Consider the following 21,970-nt stretch of genomic DNA (forward strand, 5'->3'; position numbering starts at 1 on the left):
GTAACTAGCAAGCGAGAGGGCCTGTAGTGTGTGTGTGTGTGTGTGTGTGTGTGTGTGTGTGTGTGTTTGTGTGTGTGTGTGTGTGTGTGTGTGTGTGTGTGTGTGTGTGTGTGTGTGTGTGTGTGTGGACCAGGCTGTAACCTAAGCCAATCGTCTGCCATTATAAGTCATCTGAGATCAGGGATGCAGCGAGCTGGAGGCTGCCTGTAGAGGACTGTGGAGAACCGGGAACACCAGTGGCGTGTCCAAGGTCGGGTGAGATCGAGTGTGAAGCGTGCAAGATGTGAGGGACACGGAGTCAACCGTTGAGGCACTAGAGCCCGACCCATGGGGGGCCGAGTCAGTGGCGGGGGTTGGGCAGTGCACGGGTCGTCAGCAACCAGGAACATGTCCCAGGGAGTCTGACGCAATGGAAGGCTCCATCTAAATGGAGGACCCAGCTACGTTGCTGCGCCAGGCTGGTAGGTAGCTTCTCCAAGCCGTGCAGGTGTCGACAAGTGTGTACACAATCTTCACCCGAGCCGTTCTCATTGGTCACTTATCAGGGCGTCCAGGTCAGGGGGCCGGCGGGCTTCAAGCCCTTGCCACAGCGTCCGAAGCCTCACCGCCGTAGACCAAGGATTGGAAGCACTAGGCAAGACCTTCGTCTCACGGCTCGTCCACCCATTTACTCTGGCTATGAATGAGTTCACATCGTCGTCAGTCACCCCCCAGGGATGTGATGGTTGCTTAATTCTCAGCCGCTGCTGTCCTCAGCATCGCTCTCGGGTTGAGTAAAGAGTCCAACGCCTCTGGTCTATACCACATGCCCACATACTTCTATAATATGGCAAACGATCACCAGAGTTCATGCTCAACACCGTCAGATTTCTCCTCTCTCTCTCTCTCTCTCTCTCTCTCTCTCTCTCTCTCTCTCTCTCTCTCTCTCTCTCTCTCTCTCTCTCTCTCTCTCTCTCTCTCTCTCTCTCTCTCTCTCTCTCTCTCTATATATATATATATATATATATATATATATATTATCCCTGGGGATAGGGGAGAAAGAATACTTCCCACGTATTCCCTGCGTGTCGTAGAAGGCGACTAAAAGGGGAGGGAGCGGGTGGCTGGAAATCCTCCCCTTTCTTGTTTTTTTTTTTTTTTTAATTTTCCAAAAGAAGGAACAGAGAAGGGGGTCAGGTGAGGATATTCCCTCTAAGGCCCAGTTCTCTGTTCTTAACGCTATCTCGCTAACGCGGGAAATGGCAAATAGTATAAAATATATATATATATATATATATATATATATATATATATATATATATATATATATATATATATATATATATATATATATATATATATATCCTTGATGATAGGAGAGAAAGAATAATTCCCACGTATTCCCTGCGTGTCGTAGAAGGCGACTAAAAGGGCAGGGAGCAGGGTGCTGGAAATCCTCCCCTCCGGCTTTTACTTTTCCAAAAGAAGGAACAGAGAAGGGGGCCAAGTGAGGATTTTCCCTCAATGGTTCAGTCCTTAGTTCTTGACGCTACTTCGCTGACACGGGAAGTGGCGAATGTGTATAAAGAGTGTGGCCAGAGCCAGACCCACCTGCTGCCTCACATGGTAAGTGTGGCCAGAGCCAGACCCACCTGCTGCCTTACATAGTAAGTGTGGCCAGAGCCAGATCCACCTGCTGCCTCACATGGTAAGTGTGGCCAGAGCCAGACCCACCCGCTGCCTCACATGGTAAGTGTGGCCAGAGCCAGACCCATCCGCTGCCTTACTTGGTGAGTGTGGCCTGAGCCAGACCTACCCTCTGCCTCACATGGTGTGTGTGGCCAGACCCACCCGCTGCCTTACATGGTAAGTGTGGCCAGAGCCAGACCCACCCGCTGCCTCACATGATGAGTGTGGCCAGATCCACTCATTGCCTCACTTCCCTCACGGCCAGAAGCCAGTTGTTATAGCTGACATTTACTCACAAACCTCATTTAGGTACAAGTACAGCTTGTGAAACAAGTCATTCTGTTATTTCAGAAATTACAGTCAGTCATGTGTTGACTGCCGTAACCAGGAACATCCTTCAAGCGTTTCCTCTAGTAACATTAACTACAGGTGATAGTTTCCACATATACTGGTAGGGGAAACTGTGACCTTGCCTCGTGCAAGGAGCGGCCCTCATTACGTATGTCAATCCCACGCTGAGCTTACCTTAGCCATGTGTCGAGCTTGAGACCCGATGACGTGACATAAGGATTTCTGGACTGTGGTTCACAAACCTCCCAGTCTGCTTCATCGATGGTCGGAATTCCCTCAGGTTTTGGTGACCCAGTGACCTAGTCTGTAGACGAACGAGAGTGGGGCAGATCCCTTAAGGATCCCTTGCTACCCTGATGTGAGGCTCTTTCCCAGACACCCACCCGAGTCCTGAGCTCGACCAGACCCCGAACTGCTGTGTGGATCACAAGCCAGCGCTCAGTCCGGTGCATCGCGAGACACCGTGGTAGTTCCTGCAGCACCCAGGTAGCCCCGTCTCTGGTATCAATCACGATGGAGTCTGTGGTGAAGTTGGGTTGCAACCTATCCTACATTCTCCGAGCTCGGCTCTTCTGAGGTGGCACACAAGGGTGTCTCTTCGCACCCACACTGTGCAGTACTTCGTGTGGACTCTGTGGGTTAGGAAGAGCCGTGGACTGAAGGTACCGAGAAAGTTTCTAACTGTAACAAGATACAGACAGTATATTTGGCCATGAGGCAATGGTGCTTGCCAAACTCCGTGGAGGACCTAAGATTAACTATAAGGAGGCTGAATGAGAAGGCAGAGTCGTGGGGGATCACATGTACTACCGGATAAGACTAAATAGAATCTAATTCTCGAAGGACACTCCTGGGAACGAGTCTTGTTAGTGTAGTGGACGGCACAGCTAACTTTAGAACACAACCAGTCCATCTGCTCGTCATCCTCACCGGCGTTCATCAACAAATGGGTATTCGACGTCAATAGGTCACAGTGGTGCGCGTGATCTATTATATGTATAAAACCACGAGGAAAATGAAACACAGGCATGACGCCAGACCCGAAACGCCACCAACATGTAACGTTTGTTTGCTAATAGCGTCTTGGCTGTCTCTTCCTTGTATATCAACCGACAGTTTTACGTACGTCTTCTATCTCATTCTTGTATTTCCCCTGACGATGTGATCACAACACGAAAGTGCACTTAGGAACTTATCGTGTTTCATTTCCTCGTGCTTTTAGTGTGTGTGTGTGTTAGGGTGTACAGAAAGGCTTGTGAATGGTGCTACGACTGTATAGGGTAAATGGAAAGGGAAGGGAATGGAAAGGAACTTGTAGAGTAAAGCATGCCTACGAGTAGGAAGGGAAGAAAGCAAGTTGTTTCCGAAGAAGGTTGGCTCTGCGTCAAGGATGTGTGATTTCACCACGATATTTTGATCTATTTATGTACAAGAGTGTGAGGTAATCGCAAGGTCTACGGTATGTTGGAGGTTGGGAGGGAGACTATGAAAGGTAAAACAGCTGCTGTTTGCTGATGAAGGAGAAAAAAATAATCCAAAAGCTGGTGAGTGAGTTTAAAGAAGTATGTGAAAGGACAAAGATGAGAGAAAATGAGAAAACAAAAGTGAAGTAATGAGGGTGAAAACGTCGAGGAAGTCAAATCTTTTTAAGTACCTGGGAATAGACGAGGCAGCGGATGGAACCACGGGCGGTAAAGTGAATCATATGGGAGAAGGAGCTAAGGTCCCGAGTGGCATTAAGGAGCGTATGGAAGAAGGTGTCGTTGAGTGTTGAGATAAAGACGGTTACATCTGAAGTTACAATAGTCCGGACAGTGTTGTATGGATTGGCGATTTGGGTCTACGATGCAACAGAGAGAGAGAGAGAGAGAGAGAGAGAGAGAGAGAGAGAGAGAGAGAGAGAGAGAGAGAGAGTTGGAAGTGAAATACCTGAGGACGTTGATAGCTGGTGTAATGGAGGTTGATCACGTAAGAAATGACACTGTAAGAGAGAGGGAATGCAGGACGCATTGTCTGATGGAGAGCTAACCTGGTTGTGATGAGCTGGTTTGGATGTACGTTGAGGATGAACGAAGATAGACTGACTGAGGATCAACGCAGCAACGGTGGATAGAACAAAGGGGAGAGGGGTAAGCGAGAAGGAGGTGGACAAATGAAGTGAAGAAGACTTTAGGAATATCGGGGCTTAGACATGCAGGAGGGCGAGAAGCGTGCATGAGATCGAATGAAGTGGATCGATATGGTATATGGGAGGCGACGTGCTGTTAGTGGGCTTAGCTAGGGCATACGAAGCAGTCAAGGCAAACCATGAAATACTCACAGGAAATGGCCTGTGGACAGTAGGCGCTGGTCTTGGTATATTAAACCTTACAGCTGCATTGTAGATGTACGATGAAGAGGCCGCTGCTGTACGTTCCTGACACCATGTCGCTGATTCGGGAAAGGTAATTCGGCATAATATTCAAGATTTTTTTGAGTAAGTGAAAAACCTGTCTTTTGAAATGTGCCAGGTCATAGTTATTGGGAAAGACATGAGAAGGTAGAGAGTTCCAGAGTTTTGACGTGTAGGGAAAGAAGCAGGTATCAAAACGGCCCACTTATACTGGTAGGGGGAACTGTGACCTTGCCTCGTGCATGGAGTGGCCCTCATTACGTATGTCAATCCCACGCTGAGCTTACCTTAGCCATGTGTCGAACTTGAGACCCGATGACGTGACATAAGGCCGCCTCATGATGCTTCACGGGTCTTGTGGACGGTGGTTCACAAACCTCCCAGACTGCTTCATCGATGGTCGGAATTCCCTCAGGTTTTGGTGACCCAGTGACCTGGTCTGTAGACGAACGAGAGTGGGGCAGATCCCTAGGGATCCCTTGCTACCCTGATGTGAGGCTCTTTCCCAGACACCCCCACCCCGCTACCTCACATGGTCACTGTTACTAGAGGAAACGCTTGAAGGATGTTCCTGGTTTAGTTACGGCAGTCAACACATGACTGACTGTAATTTCTGAAATAACAGAATGACTTGTTTCACAAGCTGTACTTGTACCGAAATGAGGTTTGTGAGTAAATGTCAGCTATAACAACTGGCTTCTGGCCGTGAGGGAAGTGAGGCAATGAGTGGATCTGGCCACACTCATCATGTGAGGCAGCGGGTGGGTCTGGCCACACTCACCATGTGAGGCAGAGGGTAGGTCTGTCTCTGGCCACACACACCATGTAAGGCAGCGGTGGGTCTGCCTCTGGCCACACTCACCATGTGAGGCAGCGGGTGGGTCTGGCTCGGGCCACACACACCATGTGAGGCAGCGGGTGGGTCTGCCTCTGGCCACACACACCAAGTGAGGCAGCGGGTGGGTCTGGCTCTGGCCATACACACCATGTGAGGCAGCGGGTGGGTCTGGCCACACTCACCATGTGAGGCAGCGGGTGGGTCTGGCTCTGGCCACACTCAGCAAGATGCCCTTAGCATGACCAGGGCCTCAGGCCGACTTTTGCTGGGAGCCTCACGCGAGACCTTGATATTCGCTAGTTTTTCTCACTCTTTCAGCCAGCTTATTAAGCTCGTCTGACAGCTTAAGCTTACACTCTTCCGTAGGGTGATTGCCTCAGCTGCTTCCTCGTTGTAGCTGTGTAGGGTCACAAGATGCTGCCCAGGACCCTCCTGCACACGGTCGTCAGGCGGTGCTCAGCCTCCTGCCGCCGTGGAAGGTCGTGAGGCGTTGCTCGGACCCCTGCCTGGCGAGCTTGTCACCACAGCGTCACGTGAGATGGCTCGTGAGGGAGGCAATGAGATGGGTCGTGAGGGAGGCAAACTATGAGATGGATTGTGAGGGAGGCAATGAGATGGGTCGTGAGGGAGGCAAACTATGAGATGGCTCGTGAGGGAGGCAAACTATGAGATGGCTCGTGAGGGAGGCAAACTATGAGATGGATCGTGAGGGGAGGCAAACTATGAGATGGATCGTGAGGGAGGCAAACTATGAGATGGATCGTGAGGGGAGGCAAACTATGAGATGGCTCGTGAGGGAGGCATACTATGAGATGGCTCGTGAGGGAGGCAAACTATGAGATGGATCGTGAGGGAGGCAAACTATGAGATGGATCGTGAGGGAGGCAAACTATGAGATGGATCGTGAGGGAGGCAAACTATGAGATGGATCGTGAGGGGAGGCAAGCTGTATGTTCTGGCCACTGTCAACCCTGCCTTCAAGCAATGAGCAGGGAGAGTCGGGCGTGTACGCACGGTGATACGTGACAGACGTTCGCTCTGAGCTGGTATGAGCAACAACAGAGTGCTGTCCTCGCATGAGTAGGTATAGAAATGCTGCAAAGACTTGGAGGAATGGAACAAGAACCATAAGAAATATGACTGGCATGAGGAACAAAAGGGAAAGGGGAAGCCCCCTCAATCCGTCTCTCCTGGAGGCATGAAGAGGAATAAGGCGAGAGATGATAAGTGCATAGAGGCCTCCACAACGACGTTTTTGGCACGGAAGAATTCCCTGGTGCTTGCGAGCAGTGTCCAGGACCAGGTGGCACACCTGGAGGTTGGCACAAGAGAAACGGAAACGGAGGGAGGTCAGGAAACAGGTCTTCAACCACGGGATTCTGGGGCTCGTGGAACATGCTGAGTCAAGAGGAAGTAAATGCAAGTGTGGGGGAGGAAAAAATGACGTAATTATATGACAGAAAAGTAGGGGGTAAGAGAGTGTTACACGCTCCCCCCTCCCCCCTTCCTGTATCCACGAGGTGATGATAGCTAGATGATAACACACACACACACACACACACACACACACACACACACTGCACTGGTTAGCAATAAGCTAACGTGATGTGGATGGCTTCCGCGGATGATTTCACGTGTGTGTGTGTGTGTGCATCTTTAAACCTCCGTGTGGCCGAGGTAGTCAGGCGCCCAGTTTGGGCTTCGAATCTCGAGCCGTGGTGTATATGCATTTGTCTGTCCCTTGACAGAGATAATGTGGGGATACATCTTCCTCGTCAGCAGGACGCGCTACAGGAGCCGTGTGGGCGATGTGCAATGGACGGGCGTCAGGCAGTGTGCACTTGGAGGAGCAGGATCTCCTCCACTCTTGCTGCAGCTGCATGGTGTGGCTAGACTCACCACCGCTACTGCTGCATGGTGTGGCCAGACACACCACCGCTGCTGCTGCATGGTGTGGCCAGACTCATCATCGCTTGCTGCTGTATGGTGTGGCCACACTCACCACCGCTGCTGCTGCATGGTGTGGCCAGATACACCACCGCTGCTGCTGCATGGTGTGGCCAGACACACCACAGCTGCTGCTGCATGGTGTGGTCAGACACACCACCGCTGCTGCTGCATGGTGTGGCCAGACTCACCACCGCTGCTGCTGTATGATGTGGCTAGACTCACCACCGCTGCTGCTGCATGGTGTGGCCAGACACACCACCGCTGCTGCTGCATGGTGTGGCCACACACACCATCGCTGCTGCTGTATGGTGTGGCCAGACTCACCACCGCTGCTGCTGCATGGTGTGGCCAGACACACCACCGCTGCTGCTGCATGGTGTGGCCAGACTCACCACCGCTGCTGCTGTATGGTGTGGCCAGACACACCACCGCTGCTGCTGCATGGCGTGGCCAGACACACCACCGCTGCTGCTGTATGGTGTGGCCAGACACACCACAGCTGCTGCTGCATGGTGTAGTCAAGGACACTATTCCCCTACGGTTGTCCTCAGGGGTGTCGGGTGAGCGGGCCAGGGGGAGAGAGTGTGTGGCTTCCAGTTGTGGGTCCAAGTAACGTGATCATGAATCTATTTTCGTGATATCTGACGACCATGTCCTGAAGCATTTCCTGACAGCCTTGTAGTGTGGACTCAGTCATCATCATCATCAACTGTACCGCTTCCTAAGACTTCTTTTTTTTTTTCGCCCTCCTCCCTCGGTGGTTTGATAAGGTCAGGGAGTCTAGCTAGGAGTGATGAGATCGGCGGCCGTGCTGACCTCGATCAGCCCACGAGATGCCCCGCGTCTGGTCCCTGCTCTCGTAGCCTTGCAATTTATGCTTCCGGATGTTTCTGTCGTAACCCTATTTGCGGCTGTGTATCGTCCGTGTCAGTTGGTTTCGTTTCCTTGATCAAACCACAGGTTTTCACCGGTTGAAGACTCTTTGTTTCCGTTGGGAAAACATGAAGGTTTGTCTACGCTGTTTCCCCAGGCGTAGCAGAATTTGTGTCCATTGCTGCGCCAATTTGCTTTCCGCGTTATATTGCTTGTTTCTCGTCAGTTCGTAAGGGAATGGGGAATCATGTGTACAAGTTCTTTCGTGGTTGGTGGAGTCGTGGAACAACACGATGCTTTATAAGGTAAATATGTATGTGATGCTACATGTGGTGTAGGATTCTGTTGAGTGAGGTGAGATCATAAATGATGTAGGTAAGACTCTCATGGTGTTGTGTAGGTACGAGGTAGGAGTTCCATGGGAAAAGTCCATGACTGTTGGGTCTCGTGGAGCTTCTGTAGGAGAGAGAGAGGCAAGCAGATGTCTAGAACCAGTGGAAGGTTGCCGTTTGTGCTTTATGTTGCGGGAGGGCAAGGCCGTAGGCCCCAATGTCCAGCCTAATTCTCGAGACAGGCGCTGGCGATGTCCCACGTGGATTCTGCCGAAGAGGCCCCTTGGTAGATGACGTACCACAGAGACCAACCAGGAAGGTTGGAGAGTAAGAAGTCACATTGAGGACTGCTATTGACGGCGCAGCATCCCCCCCTAAAGGGAGGGGATGGGAGGCTATATATTGGTGTGAATCCGGCTTGCCTTCCCCCGTTGCCTTCAGTGCAGCGCATCACATTATATCATGAGAGTCGTTCTTAGTAGTGAACGAAGGAGAATTCCACAAGATGGGATTTTCTTCTCTCTTTCTTTTTTTTTTTTAAAGAAGCATCTACCCACGGTTTGTGATACCATTACAACCGTGGGGAGTTGATGGACAGAGAAAGAGAAAAAGTCTACTTGAAAGAGGAGTATTGAAGTATCTTCAGTATCTGTTTAGCCGTGATTTAAAGGTATTTGATAGTCTTTGCATTCACAACATATGGCGGCCGTTGATATCAGTGCTCTTCAACTCTACAGCTCAAATAGCTTTTGCCTACGTTGCTATCACACGTTTTTGATTCCTTATTGTTACCTATGAGTGTTGAATCCCAATCTAATTTGAGGAAATTTCTGTATGGTATTTTTTTTTTCGAAATTATTTGATATTTTGTAAACTTACGGTTTTTTTTCTTTTTTTTAGAGACTATGGTTCTAAGGTCTGAGTCTTCGCTCATAACGCTAATTTGAGTGCCGCCATAGGTTTTGTTGCTCTCTTCTGAATTCGTTCTAGATTTTCTTCATCTTCGATCACGTTGGATGATCAGAGATGAGCTGCGTATTTCAAACGAGGTCTGACAAGGGCGTTTTAAAAAGTAGTTATGAGCACCATCCGAAGACACGGGTGGTGGCCGCTATGGTATGGAGGGAGCGGGAGGTACCATGGGAGGGAGGGGATGCTAGGTATACCATGGGAGGGAGGGGATGCTAGGTGTACCATGGGAGGGAGGGAGTGGTAGGTACCATGAAAGGGAGGGGTGATAGGTATACTATGGGAGGGAGAGGATTGTAGTTACCATGAGTGGGAGGGATGACAGGTATGTCATGGGAGGGAGAGGATTGTAGTTACCATGAGTGGGAGGGGTGACAGGTATAGTATGGGAGGGAGAGGATTGTAGTTACCATGAGTGGGAGGGATGACAGGTATGTCATGGGAGAGAGGAGATGGTAGGTACCACAGCCACTTCCACCCACACAGCCATAACCTCACGTAGTCCCACACACAGAACCCTGCCCACCTCTGCCCTATCACACACACACACACACACACACACACACACACCTCCCTAACCCTCAGTGCCTAACTCGTGGCTCCTCTTACTCACACTTCTGGTCCAACCAGGTTATCACACTGGCTCAGTACACACGGTACACCTGAGAAAACGTAAGCGTTTCCTCAGCCTTATCTGCCTCCGCCTTCCGCTATCAACGCTGCGTTGCCTCACTGTCGGCCGCTGTCACCCGACCTTCCCTGAACCTATTCACCTCACAGTGATGTACCTGTATGCAGTTACTGGCCAGGATGCGTGATACTGCTGCTGCTGCTGTTGTGCATTACGTCTCTGTCCTGAGGCAAGGTAGTTTGTTACGCGGTCAACACACAGAAGCTGTCACACACACACACACACACACACACACACACACACACACACACACACACACAAAGAAGAAGAAGCGCGTGGCTCGTCTTGCCAGACCCAGTGGTGGTTCACAAGCAACCTTATGACTGTGACAGTCAGCTTACAGAACCCTGGGGTCATCATCAGGAGACTTACCCTGGCATCTGTGGGAATTTTCTCTCCTTTTTCACGGCTTCTATTGATAGGCGAGATAGGAGAAGGATCCTTTGGAGGGGCTCGTCGGGGTGCTTTAGAGGCTTGGAGGCTTCTCGGATTTTGAGGAGGAGAAGGAGGAGGAGGAGCGCCAGTGGCGGCCCGAGTCTTAAATCAGAGTGTGGTGTGTGGTGGCAGGCGGGGAGACATGGGTCGGTCGGTGGGTCAGGTTGGAGGGCAGGAGGTCCGAGCCCAGTTAGTTGCTTTGGTGTGCGGTAAAGGAGGGCAGATGGCCGGCCTATCTGGTGAGAGATCAGAGAGGAAGGCACAGCTCAAGAGTCTGAGATCCAAACTTTTGACGACTTGGTGGTGAAGTGAGGTAGAAGTGTGGCAGGACCAACTCCCCTGCCTCCCTGCTGCACGGTAGGGAACCCATACTCCCAGAGGCTGTCGTGTCACCACCACGCATCATCACCATCTCCAACCTCCTCCGTCATGGCTGTGGTCAGTCGAGTTTCCCTCCCAGGGTGGAAGGCTGTCAACCTGTCAAATGAAAACAAATTATCATCATTCGTAGGCCTCGCTACCCCTCATCCCTTCCTTCCTCGTTCCTCCCAAGTGGCTTTCCTCTGAAACACGAACAGACGACGAACCACGGGAGCGGAAATGACCCTCCGCTTTACCGGCGGTTTTATGGTTATTTGTGGTACGTTACCTCCTGGGGGCTATCGTGGTGTGGCATCACCCAGGCGACAGCTTTTCCTGAACCGCCATGCAATGTTTTATGTAAATGGGATGGTGTTTGGGGGTGGAGGGTTGACCTATGTACACAATGGAATTCTCTGTAGCGCATGACAGGTGCCAAGATAACCTTCTGCACTACCTTGATCTTATCTGTGTGTGTGTGTGTGTATGGTGATATAGGGACCTGGTATTCCCTACTGACACAGGGACCTGGTGCTCCCTACTGACACAGGGACCTAGTGCTCCCTACTGACACAGGGGCATGGTGCTCCCTACTGACACAGGGACCTAGTGCTCCTTACTAACACAGGGGGCCTGGTGCTCCCCACCGACATAGGGACCTAGTGCTCCCTGCTGACACAAGGGCATGGTGCTCCCCACTGACACAGGGGCCTGGTGCTCCCTACTGACACAGGAGCCTGGTGCTCCCGACTGACACAGGTGACACAGGGGCATGGTGCTCCCTACTGACACAGGGGCATGATGCTCCCTACTGACACAGGAGCCTGGTGCTCCCGACTGACACAGGTGACACAGGGGCCTGGTGCTCCCCACTGACACAGGTGACACAGGGGCCTGGTGCTCCCGACTGACACAGGGGCCTGGTGCTCCCCACTGACACAGGTGACACAGGGGCCTGGTGCTCCCCACTGACACAGGGACCTAGTGCTCCATACTGACGCAGGGGCATGGTGCTCCCCACTGACGCAGGGGCATGGTGCTCCCCACTGACACTGGGGCCTGATGCTGCCCACTAGATAAGTTCCTTCAATTATCAAGTGGACCATTGATTTCATGAGCAGCCAGTGGACGACCTGGTCAAGGGTGTGATAACGATGCCTTAATCGCCAGCGTTGCTTCGTAAACTGCCACTTGCTCCTTATCTGACGACGGCCCTAGGGGGTCACAGTCCATGGAAGAGATGGACTCTGGCAAATGGTATGTTGCATCAGATTAGAAGATGGTGTATTTATGTGTTCTGTTTCTTTGGAATGGTCGGGGGCTAAGGTCGAGGTACATGAAACATGAGTAGATCAGGGCGAGCTGCTGCATGTGGTGTAGAGTCTGAGGTGAGTTGAGGTAACAAGATATTGGCAGTTCTCATGTAGAGGAGACGAGTGTTTCCATGGAGAGTGTCGTGTATGCCGGGTCCTGTGGAGCTTCACCAGATGGATGAAGACGTTGGTGAGGTCCTACGTTAGCTGGTATTTGGCAAAGTTTAGCGCTTTTTTTGCTACAGGATGTGATGTCGTAAGTCAAGTTACTGTCAGAGGCGGGTTTTGGTCATGTTCTACGGGAGTCCTGTCTGTGCAGCAGGGATCAGAGAGCATTTAGGAACAAAAGAGTCTCTGCATGTTAGTCATAAGTCTGGAGTCACATTGTGTACGTTTCCAGACCCTGGCTGACTGATTGATTGAAGACAGAGAAAAGAGGTTGATGGAGTAGGAACTGGGGTAGCAGAAAGATACAAACTATACTATATATACATATCAGACTTGGTAGCTAGCTAACTTGCTATTTATGTAATGAAATATACTTAAGGAGGAGCCTAAGCAGATCCGTGTGTTGCTGACGAAGTAAATCCCATTTTCTGTGGGTTTTGGCTGGGTAGGCACAGCCTACCAGGTTCTTGTATGACAAAACAAAAGACGTTTGTATAGACGAATCATTATTTCTCGGTACATGATTCTTCTATCAAACTGTCTGTGATTCCGTAGGCCTGGTAGACGAATGTAGTCATATAAGACGTATCTTTAGGCTGTTATAATTATCGCAAGCAAGTGGTTTGTGAACAAAGCTTCCTGGAAAGCTAGGAAAACATTTTATGTTCTTGTAACAAAACTGTGACAAATACTGATAGTCTAAATGTTTACCGTTGCCCTATTCTCCCACCCTGGCTAATCTAAGACATGTTCTGATAAACAGTGGTTGTAAGGTTGCTTTCCAGTACAGTAACACCACCAGCTAGACCTTAATAAAGAATAGGCCAAATCGTTAACAATTGGGAGTGCTTACGCCGTCAAATGCAAGGCATTTTTTTCTTCTTATTTTCCAAAGGAAGGAACAGAGAAGGGGGCCGGGTGAGGATGTTTCCTCAGAGGCCCAGTCCTCTGTTCTTAACGCTACCTCGCTGAGGCGGGAGATGGCGAATAGTATGATTAGATATATATATATATATATATATATATATATATATATATATATATATATATATATATATATATATATATATATATATATATTTGCTTTGTCGCTGTCTCCCGCGTTTGCGAGGTAGCGCAAGGAAACAGACGAAAGAAATGGCCCAACCCCCCCCCATACACATGTATATACATACGTCCACACACGCAAATATACATACCTACACAGCTTTCCATGGTTTACCCCAGACGCTTCACATGCCTTGATTCAATCCACTGACAGCACGTCAACCCCGGTATACCACATCGCTCCAATTCACTCTATTCCTTGCCCTCCTTTCACCCTCCTGCATGTTCAGGCCCCGATCACACAAAATCTTTTTCACTCCATCTTTCCACCTCCAATTTGGTTTCCCTCTTCTCCTCGTTTCCTCCACCTCCGACACATATATCCTCTTGGTCAATCTTTCCTCACTCATTCTCTCCATGTGACCAAACCATTTCAAAACACCCTCTTCTGCTCTCTCAACCACGCTCTTTTTATTTCCACACATTTCTCTTACCCTTACGTTACTTACTCGATCAAACCACCTCACACCACACATTGTCCTCAGACATCTCATTTCCAGCACATCCATCCTCCTGCGCACAACTCTATCCATAGTCCACGCCTCGCAACCATACAACATTGTTGGAACCACTATTCCTTCAAGCATACCCATTTTTGCTTTCCGAGATAATGTTCTCGACTTCCACACATTCTTCAAGGCTCCCAGAATTTTCGCCCCCTCCCCCACCCTATGATCCACTTCCGCTTCCATGGTTCCATCCGCTGCCAGATCCACTCCCAGATATCTAAAACACTTCACTTCCAGTTTTTCTCCATTCAAACTCACCTCCCAATTGACTTGACCCTCAACCCTACTGTACCTAATAACCTTGCTCTTATTCACATTTACTCTTAACTTTCTTCTTTCACACACTTTACCAAACTCAGTCACCAGCTTCTGCAGTTTCTCACATGAATCAGCCACCAGCGCTGTATCATCAGCGAACAACAACTGACTCACTTCCCAAGCTCTCTCATCCCCAACAGACTTCATACTTGCCCCTCTTTCCAAAACTCTTGCATTTACCTCCCTAACAACCCCATCCATAAACAAATTAAACAACCATGGAGACATCACACACCCCTGCCGCAAACCTACATTCACTGAGAACCAATCACTTTCCTCTCTTCCTACACGTACACATGCCTTACATCCTCGATAAAAACTTTTCACTGCTTCTAACAACTTGCCTCCCACACCATATATTCTTAATACCTTCCACAGAGCATCTCTATCAACTCTATCATATGCCTTCTCCAGATCCATAAATGCTACATACAAATCCATTTGCTTTTCTAAGTATTTCTCACATACATTTCTCACATATATATATTATACTATTCGCCATTTCCCGCATTAGCGAGGTAGCGTTAAGAACAGAGGACTGGGCCTTTGAGGGAATATCATCACCTGCCCCCCTTCTCTGTTCCTTCTTTTGGAGAAAAAAAAAGAAAAAAAAAATGAGAGGGGAGGATTTCCAGCCCCCCGCTCCCTTCCCTTTTAGTCGCCTTCTACGACACGCAGGGAATACGTGGGAAGTATTCTCTCTCCCCTATCCCCAGGGATAATATATATATATATATATATATATATATATATATATATATATATATATATATATATATAGGCCAGACTGGAAAAACTGCAACGGAGAGGTGTTTTTGGCAACATCGTGCAGTACGCAGGGATAATCACAAAAATGCGATCGCTAAACAGTCATACAAATGATCACCTCATAGATCTTGAAATACGTGGGACTCCTGTGCCACAGGAATCCCAGGTTCGATCCTGGCTGTTGGAGGTTTGTATGTTCTATGAAGGTGCGCGTTCCTATGCGCTTTGTTCGTATATATATATATATATATATATATATATATATATATATATATATATATATATATATATATTGCTTTGTCGCTGTCTCCCGCGTTAGCGAGGTAGCGCAAGGAAAGAGACGAAAGAATGGCCCAACCCACCCACATACACATGTATATACATACACGTCCACCCACGCAAATATACATACCTGTACATCTCAACGTATACATATATGTACACACACAGACATATACATATATACACATGTACATAATTCATACTGTCTGCCTTTATTCATTCCCATAGCCACCTCGCCACACATGAAATAACAATCTCCTCCCCCCTCATGTGTGCGAGGTAGCGCTAGGAAAAGACAACTAAGGCCCCATTCGTTCACACTCAGTCTCTAGCTGTCATGTAATAATGCACCGAAACCACAGCCCCCTTTCCACATCCAGGCCCCACAGAACTTTCCATGGTTTACCCCAGACGCTTCACATGCCCTGTTTCAATCCATTGACAGCACGTCGACCCCTTTGTATCACATCGTTGCAATTCACTCTATTCCTTGCACGCCTCTCACCCCCCAGCATGTTCAAGACCCGATCGCTCAAAATTTTTTTACTCCATCCTTCGACCTCCAATTTGGTCTCCCGCTTCTCCTTGTTCCCTCCACCTTTGATACATATATTTTCTGTCAATCTTTCCTCACTCATTCTCTCCATATGTCCAAACCATTTCAACACACCCTCTTCTGCTCTCTCATCCACACACTTTTTATTACGACACATCTCTCTTACCCTTTCATTACTTTTTCGATCAAGCCACCTTACACTATATATTGTCCTCAAACATTTCATTTCCAACATATCCACCCTCCTTCGTACAACCCTATTTATAGCCCATGTCTCGCAACCATATGACGTTGTTGGAACTACAATTCCTTCAAACATACCCATTTTTGCTGTGCAAGATAACGTTCTCTTTCCACATTCATTGAAAATGAAAATCCTCTCTCTCTCTCTCTCTCTCTCTCTCTCTCTCTCTCTCTCTCTCTCTCTCTCTCTCTCTCTCTCTCTCTCTCTCTCTCTCTCTCTCTCTCTCTCTCTCTATTTTTTTTTTCCGCTGTCTCCCGCGTTTGCGAGGTAGCGCAAGGAAACAGACGAAAGAAATGGCCCAACCCACCCCCATACACATGTATATACATACGTCCACACACGCAAATATACATACCTACACAGCTTTCCATGGTTTACCCCAGACGCTTCACATGCCCCGATTCAATCCACTGACAGCACGTCAACCCCGGTATACCACATCGCTCCAATTCACTCTATTCCTTGCCCTCCTTTCACCCTCCTGCATGTTCAGGCCCCGATCACACAAAATCTTTTTCACTCCATCTTTCCACCTCCAATTTGGTCTCCCTCTTCTCCTCGTTCCCTCCACCTCCGACACATATATCCTCTTGGTCAATCTTTCCTCACTCATTCTCTCCATGTGCCCAAACCATTTCAAAACACCCTCTTCTGCTCTCTCAACCACGCTCTTTTTATTTCCACACATCTCTCTTACCCTTACGTTACTTACTCGATCAAACCACCTCACACCACACATTGTCCTCAAACATCTCATTTCCAGCACATCCATCCTCCTGCGCACAACTCTATCCATAGCCCACGCCTCGCAACCATACAACATTGTTGGAACCACTATTCCTTCAAACATACCCATTTTTGTTTTCCGAGATAATGTTCTCGACTTCCACACATTCTTCAAGGCTCCCAGAATTTTCGCCCCCTCCCCCACCCTATGATCCACTTCCGCTTCCATGGTTCCATCCGCTGCCAGATCCACTCCCAGATATCTAAAACACTTCACTTCCTCCAGTTTTTCTCCATTCAAACTCACCTCCCAATTGACTTGACCCTCAACCCTACTGTACCTAATAACCTTGCTCTTATTCACATTTACTCTTAACTTTCTTCTTTCACACACTTTACCAAACTCAGTCACCAGCTTCTGCAGTTTCTCACATGAATCAGCCACCAGCGCTGTATCATCAGCGAACAACAACTGACTCACTTCCCAAGCTCTCTCATCCCCAACAGACTTCATACTTGCCCCTCTTTCCAAAACTCTTGCATTCACCTCCCTAACAATCCCATCCATAAACAAATTAAACAACCATGGAGACATCACACACCCCTTCCGCAAACCTACATTCACTATCTATATATATATATATATATATATATATATATATATATATATATATATATATATATATATATATATATATATATATATATATATAATAGAGTGAATTGGATCGATGTGGTATACCGGGGTCGACGTGCTGTCAATGGATTAAATCAGGGCATGTGAAGCGTCTGGGGTAAACCATGGAAAGTTCTGTGGGTCCTGGACGTGGAAAGGGAGCTGTGGTTTCGGCCATTATTGCATGACAGCTAGAGACTGAGTGTGAACGAATGGGGCCTTTGTTGTCTTTTCCTAGCGGTACCTCGCACACATGAGGTGGGAGGGGGATGTTATTCCATGTGTGGCGAGGTGGCGATGGGAATGAATAAAGGCAGACAGTGTGAAATGTGTGCATGTGTATAAATGTATGTGTCTGTGTGTGTATATATATGTGTACATTGAGATGTATGGGTATGTATATTTGCGTGTGTGGACGTGTATGTATATACATGTGTATGGGGTTGGGCCATTTCTTTCGTCTGTTTCCCTGCGCTACCTCGCAAACGCGGTAGACAGCGACAAAGCAAAATAAATAAAAATAAATAAATATATATATATATATATATATATATATATATATATATATATATATATATATATTCCTTCTAGTCTTTCGTTTGTTATCGCTACAACCTTCCTTCGTTATCTCTGTAGTGGATCAGTTATATATCTTCTGCTCCTTTCGTTCCGTTCTCGTTTGTTTAGGCCCTGTGAGGCGTTACTCCGGCCCGTAGGCTGTTGCTAACCCTGAAATTTAATTTTCCTCTATCTTTATGTGTTCATTTTACATATCTTCTTCATATATGATTATTGATATCAGTCATTCATCAAACTTGTTTTCCTGACGTTATCTGGTGTATTATTTTCGGAAAAGAAATATCTGTCGTAGATACGATAGCCTAGTTGCTGCGCGCTGATCGTCTGCAGAGAATGTTGTCTGGGGAAATTCTTTCTCCCGTTGATTAACGTTTCGCTAAAAACACAGCGCACCGAATCATCTAATCTTAGCTAAAACGATGTCATATCAGTCCACACTATTCCTCCATTTTCGTTTTCTCTCACTTTTCTACGAAAACCAGGAATAGGAAAACTTGTCCCAGTGACATTACCCCTCAGGGTCAGTGCACTGGGCAGGTACTCACTGTCCGATGAAATAGATTCTTTGTTTTCCTGTTTCTTCAAAAATCACTTGTTATTTCTGAGATCCAGCGACGATACATGTTACTGTGTTACCAGACCATCCTGGCCGCGGTGGAAACTTAGCAAGGGTCTCGAATGTCGTGTCGTGAGATATTTAACTTTTTTCTGTGCATACACTCTCACGTGTATGTTTACCCGAAGTACTCCAAGTACAGGTGAATCAGGCTTTCCCGTGGGAGAGTCGTATGTATGCTGTGTCTCGTGGTGCTTCTACAGAAGGGAGGCAGGTTGCAGAGGTCCAGAATTAGTCTGGGTTACTTAAGATTTGTGTTTCGTATTGCAGGAGACAGCCAAAGCTCCCTTGATTTACTTTTAAGTGAAAGGCATTCACGATTTGTCATGGAAATTCAGCCGAAGGGGTAAGAGTCAGAGGACTTGCGATGAAACACCATGATATTGATGACCCAGAAGTAGTATGTTGGACGTTTTAAGGCAGACACGACACCCAACGCTGACTGGCTGGCTAGCTAACCGCGATATAGATTAACTTGAGAGTGAGGTTGGGTCGACTACGGCGATAACGTCACGTCAACTGCTTGGCCGAGGGAGCAAAATTCATTACAGCAGGACCCCTGGTGGGTTATGAAGGACCGTTGTCAGGTGGACCTCCCGATGTGGTCATTGTCGTCTACTTGCTCGAGTCCTTGGCCTGGGTTACACGAGGTCTCACGAGATGAATGTGCGAGTCTGTTTCATCACTATCATGTGAGCTTAGCTAGACGGGGGGGGGGGGGGGGGGGGGGAAAGGGGGAGGAGAGGGGGGGGGTTGTGATTTCACAACCATCGCGTTTGATGATGAGATTTATAGGGTGGCCGAAAGGGTGCAGCAAGTGTGAGCGCTCTCACGCACGCACACACCAGTTTTTCCGGAGACGATGTGTGTGTCATCTCCTGTGACTCAAGTTAGTCCAACGCTTCCTGGGGTAGAAAGGTATCAAGCCTAGAGGAGAGCCGTTGCTCGGACGAGTGTGGCTGGGGACACCCAAAAACGTTCCCTGAAGTGACGAAATGGGCCAGACATGGCTGACGAAACCCTGTGGAGTTTTCCTAGTGACGTAATGGGTCCGACGCGCCACCCTTGGCCGCCCTTGGTGCTGGATGCTTGAATCACTTATTCGACATAGGTGTTTGTTCATTATAAGTTAATGGGCTACGTTTGTGCGGCGTGGGTAACTGTTATACTGAGGAGCCAGTCTTCAGATTATATAATACCGATATAAAAGCCCGAAAATCCTTCGGGCTTCTTCGTTCACTCATTCCCTTCAAATCTTTCCCAGTATTAGTATACCAAGATGTCACCTTCATAAACCTTCCCAGTCATGCGTAAACACAAATAAAACATACCTAGTCCAAAGAGGAACAAGACAATAGTAGATTGAATACGGATAAGACCTTAGATGAATGAGTTACGTAAACCAGTATTTAAAAAACAATACTAAGGTAAGGTTAACAGGCAACTCCTTTCCCCTTTTCTCTTCGCCACTCACTTACCATCCAATTATTTTTCGTCTTCCACCTAAGAGACCCTCCCAACCCTGTGATTCTTCACCTGCAAGGCATGAGTACATCAGTCATCGTAGAGTGGTGTACATTATCTCCTCTAGCTGGCGATGTACCCAGACGATGAGATACACCGAAAAATAAAAATAAAAAAGTCATAACCAAGCAACTCTGCCCGCTGAGGCGGGAGATAAGAAGGGCGGCAGCCACCAGCGGGACTTAGTACCGCGTCTGCTGCCCGAGTGTTAACTGTTACCGTTGTCAGTGGCCGACCGACGTAGGTTTGCCCTCATTCACCACTCTTGTGTACCCTGTACTAAAGAGCGACCGTTTTCTGTACTTGTTATTACGTAACTGCGACTGTACCATGTACCGCACTCGTAACAGACACAGTAATCGATAAAGTGAGCTTACAAGCCGTTCGAAACGTGTCACGTACTTGGATGGGCGATTGTACACTATATTATGCACTTATTCGTGAGTGCATCGTGTGATATATATATATATATATATATATATATATATATATATATATATATATATATATATATATATATATATACCTGCAATTATCTGTACCATGTGATGTAGATATCACTGATAGTACCATATAGTGCACAATGATGTACATTATCAGCTGTATCCTGTGTTGTACAACAATGATGTATATTTAGTCAAGAATTATACCAAACGGTGCACAGTGATCAACTACTTTATCATTTGGTTCACAGCCATCGTACTAACGGACGTACAATACCCAACCATCGTACCGTCTGATGTACACTAACGAGCCATTGGAACGTTTTAACTCAGGAATACCGTCCTTGGGTCTATTAGACCCGATGCTTCTCAAAGTTCATTAATGCTACGGGGTATCCAGATGTGGTGTCCCTCTACCTTCAGTTCTTGTTTGTACGTCGCCAAAGGCGGGTGCGTCACTCTTTTTGTTCCTATTCCTTCTGTGTGTTACGGGGTTTGGGTTCGATAGACTCATGGATAGTGATAGTGTTGGGGATTAATAACTTGTAAATGATAAATGGCCAACATAGCAGGGAACTGTAAAGTCCTTATAACGATTTTTATTTTTCCCCGCCGGGTCTGTAGGACCAACGGTAGTACAATCGTTCCGCATGACTGCGGTAATGTTCCAGGGTTAACTGGCGTCTGTACTGTTTGATGTACATTAACCTGCCCCTATAAAGTTTGATGTACATTATTTAGCCACCGTAACGTATGATGTACATTAGCCACTGCAACGTCTGATGTACATTAACCAGCCACTATCACGTCTGATGTACATTAACCAGCCATTGTAACGTCTGATGTACATTATCTAGCCAGTGTACCGTTATATATATTAACCATCCATTATATCGTCTGATATACATTAACCACCTATTGTACTTCCTGATATATATCACCTGACCGCTGCAACATATGCTGTACAGTAATCAGCTACTGTGTCGTGTAATTTAAACTCAGCCAGTGTGCTCTGTTGTTCTTTCATGAGCCACAGCAGCGTTTGTCACCAACCAGTGTACCGTGTGGTGCAAACTGTTGACCAGTGTACCACAAAGAGTAGCCTTCCTAATGAGCCACTATACCGAGAAGCACCTACCTACTCGGCTCACTGTACCATATGAAGCAGCCATCTGTGCCTCAAGGAGAAGCCTGTTTCCTGAGGCACTGTACCTTGAGGAGTAGCCTGCCTACTGAGACACTACCTTGAGGAGTAGCCTGCCTACTGAGACACTGTACCTTG

General features: G+C 47.8%; 1 protein-coding gene across 7 annotated transcripts in view; it reads left to right on the top strand.

Annotated features, from left to right (window-relative positions):
* Hex-A (Hexokinase A) overlaps window positions 1-21,970 on the top strand; it is a 194,107-nt gene that overhangs the window by 102,953 nt on the left and 69,184 nt on the right. For 2 of the 7 annotated variants that reach the window (XM_071665881.1, XM_071665883.1), the window contains exon 1: window positions 20,424-20,485. The exons of 3 other annotated variants lie outside the window; for them this stretch is intronic. The gene's annotated coding sequence lies outside the window, so the exon portion shown is untranslated. Of the gene's footprint in view, window positions 1-20,423; window positions 20,522-21,970 lie in introns of those variants that run through there. 2 more of the 7 variants (XM_071665884.1, XM_071665885.1) reach the window with 2 other exon arrangements.

This window comes from Panulirus ornatus, chromosome 10, assembly GCF_036320965.1.
Source record: "Panulirus ornatus isolate Po-2019 chromosome 10, ASM3632096v1, whole genome shotgun sequence".
Taxonomy (NCBI): Eukaryota; Metazoa; Arthropoda; class Malacostraca; order Decapoda; family Palinuridae; genus Panulirus; species Panulirus ornatus.